This window comes from Amphiura filiformis, chromosome 13 (genome assembly GCF_039555335.1).
Source record: "Amphiura filiformis chromosome 13, Afil_fr2py, whole genome shotgun sequence".
NCBI classification, from domain to species: domain Eukaryota; kingdom Metazoa; phylum Echinodermata; class Ophiuroidea; order Amphilepidida; family Amphiuridae; genus Amphiura; species Amphiura filiformis.
The window spans coordinates 6,367,352-6,371,123 of record NC_092640.1 but is presented as its reverse complement, the minus strand read 5'-3'; positions in this window follow the sequence as shown (position 1 = coordinate 6,371,123).

Sequence of the window (3,772 nt, the reverse complement as noted above, 5' to 3'; positions counted from 1 at the left end):
CCCTGCGGGGCCCTTTTATTTTGGAACTCACTTGGAGTGTTTAGCGCTCAATAGCGCTAATAGCACGCCTTACGCGATTAGCGCTAACAGCGCATCTCATGCTAATGAGTGCTATTAGCGCTATTAGCGCTAATTGCGCTAATAGCACCTACCATCCGTAGAAAATGATAAATTTTAAATTTTGCAAACGATATACTAATGAGCGCTAATTTCGCTATTAGCACACACTACGCTATTAGCGCTAATAGCGCACCTCGCGCTAATGAGTGCTATTAGCGCTATTAGTGCTATTAGCGCTAATAGCGTCTACCATTTGCAGAAAATGAACAATTTGGCACATAATACAATGAGTTGTAAAATCGTTATTAGCATACCTGTCGGTATTAGCGCTAATAGCGCTAATAGCACGCCTTACGCTATTAGCGCTAATAGCACCTCTCACGCTAATGAGTCCGTAGAAAATGGTCAATTTTAAAATTTGCAAACGATACACTAATGAGCGCTAAAATCGGTATTAGCACACACTACGCTATTAGCGCTAATAGCGCTAGTAGCACACCTTACGCTATTAGCGCTAATAGCGCACCTCGCGCTAATGAGTGCTATTAGTGCTATTAGCGCTAATAGCGTCTACCATTTGCAGAAAATGAACAATTTGGCACATAATACAAAATGAGTTAGCATACCTGTCGGTATTAGCACTAATAGCGCTAATAGCACGCCTTACGCTATTAGCGTTAATAGCGCATCTCATGCTAATGAGTGCTATTAGCGCTATTAGCGCTAATAGCGCTAATAGCACCTACCATCCGTAGAAATTGATCAATTTTAAAATTTGCAAACGATACACTAATGAGCGCTAATATCGCTATTAGCACACACTACGCTATTAGCGCTAATAGCGCTCTTAGCACACACTACGCTATTAGCGCTATTAGCACACCTTACGCTATTAGCGCTAATAGCGCACCTCGCGCTCATGAGTGCCATTAGCGATAATAGCGCTAATAGCACCTACCATCCGTAGAAAATGATCAATTTTAAAATGTGCAAACGATACACTAATGAGCGCTAATATCGCTATTAGCACACACTACGCTATTAGCGCTAATAGCGATATTAGCATACACTACGCTATTAGCGCTAGTAGCACACCTTACGCTATTAGCGCTAATAGCGCACCTCGCGCTAATGAGTGCTATTAGCGCTATTAGTGCTAATAGCGTCTACCATTCGCAGAAAATGAACAATTTGGCACATAATACAATGAGTTGTAATATCGTTATTAGCATACCTGTCGGTATTAGCGCTAATAGCGCTAATAGCACGCCTTACGCTATTAGCGCTAATAGCGCATCTCATGCTAATGAGTGCTATTAGCGCTATTAGCGCTAATAGTGCTAATAGCACCTACCATCCGTAGAAAATGATCAATTTTAAAATTTGCAAACGATACACTAATGAGCGCTAATAGCGCTATTAGCACACACTACGCTATTAGCGCTATTAGCACACCTTACGCTATTAGCGCTAATAGCGCACCTCGCGCTAATGAGTGCTATTAGCGCTATTAGTGCTAATAGCGTCTACCATTCGCAGAAAATTAACAATTTGGCACATAATACAATGAGTTGTAATATCGTTATTAGCATACCAGTCGGTATTAGCGCTAATAGCGCTAATAGCACGCCTTACGCTATTAGCGCTAATAGCGCATATCATGCTAATGAGTGCTATTAGCGCTATTAGCGCTAATATCGCTTACCTTGCCGAGAACAGTTTTAGCACTTTTGGTAATAGCGCGCAATTGGTTCACCACAATTAGCATGAAATAGCAGAGATTTGCTATTATCACGTTATCGGCGCTATTAGCGCTATTAGCGTGGAAAAAACAGAAAATTGCAAATACCGCGCAATTTGCAATTTTGCTATTGAGCAGCGCTAACGCGCTAAATAACCATCATCGCACCTTTATCCTGGCTTGCATACCGTGCATTTTTCTATTTATGTCAAGTTTTGGAATCTAATTTGTGAAGAACAGGTCTGAATACCGTGGTTCTCTATTCAATAAGCCAATTATTATTGCATAAAACAAGTGGATTAGTTTTAAACACTTTTTATTCGTTTATAATGAATCTATAGTACAAAGGTGCACGTAAAATTACAACACCCCAATAGCTCAGTGGATAAGGAGACTGACAGTTAACGGAAGGGCGTGGGTTCAATTCCCGGCATTTTTTTCCATTTTTCCAAGTATAACGCTAACGGTCGACACAATCAGTTTAAAAAGAAATCAATGTAATTTTCTTTCTTTAAATTTTGTCGACCGTGGGGAAGTTAATGAATCAAAATTCCAATTTTATTTTTACAACCCTAAATACATTGCCAACAAATATATTCGGAGTAAACCGATGAAATTATGTCTGTCATGATGCAGTCATGTCTACAGTAGAATTCATCTCGACCTTTGCAGGACTTAACCCCATTAAAAGCTATTAAACCAAGATAACACTCATTGAAACAGCTCAACTGATTAAATCGGATCTTCTCTGGTTGTGCACAAGTGACTGTTTTCATGTGCGATATCACAATAAAGCTGGTATTCATAGCTTCAGTTGGGTAACCGATTATAAAGGAAACGAAAGGAAACAATGTTATGTGTGGCTTTGTTCACGAAATCAGACAATGTCGTGCTTTTTGTAAACCAGCATTCTTGAAAATGAGCAACATAATGATTTTTGACTTAACACGGTTTAGAAATAATTTCTTCATATTTTTGGTGTTATCTGTCGTTTACATATCCTTCCTAAAACACCAAAGTACGAGTATTTCCAAACATCTAAATTTGCTAAAAATTTAGGACATGTTACAAAACTATATTGTCTAGAATTTTAGAAGAGTACTTTTAATATTGGCCGGTTATTTTTCACACAGCGACGTTAACTAGGCAATGTACTATTACCTATAACATTAACTAAAACACCAAAGTACGAATATTTCCAAACATCTAAATTAGCTAAAATTTAGGACATGTTAAAAACTATATTTTCTAGAACTTTAGAAGAGTACTTTTAATATTGGCCGGTTATTTTTCACACAGCGACGTTAACTAGTCATATCCCCATACTGTTAACGTAGGGCTATTTGTAAAGGTCACGCGTCAATGGGAAAGAGCACTGTGTATTGTGTATAGGAAAACGGACAGTAACTGCAGTATGTTTGATACGTTTCAGTTAAGTTTTCTATCACGCCGCCACGGACCATACGTACATTTAATATACATTATAAATCGATTAAATGTTCAGAGAGTTCCTCGTGTTGCAGCGGTAGAGGCTGTGACTTGTGAACTAAAGGTTATAATGATAGCCATGAGTTCGAATCTTCTGTAGTGCTATCTTTTAATAATATTACTTTTCCTATCCTCTTCTGTACGATATGTTTAAAAGCTTTTTACCTCAACTTCTTTCTTTCTTTCTTTCTTTCCATCTTTCTTTCTTTCTTTCTTTCTTTCTTTCTTTCTTTCTTTCTTTCTTTCTTTCTTTCTTTCTTTCTTTCTTTCTTTCTTTCTTTCTTTCTTTCTTTCTTTCTTCTTTCTTTCTTTCTTTCTTTCTTTCTTTCTGAGATTTAAAATAGCTCAATTGGTAGAGCGCGTACCAATTAAACGGAAAAGTTAACCGCACGGGTTCGAATACTACATGCTACCTTTTTTATTTTGATCCCGATATTTTATTTTTCCTTAGTATTTACTTCTACAGAATAAATTTCAGATTTT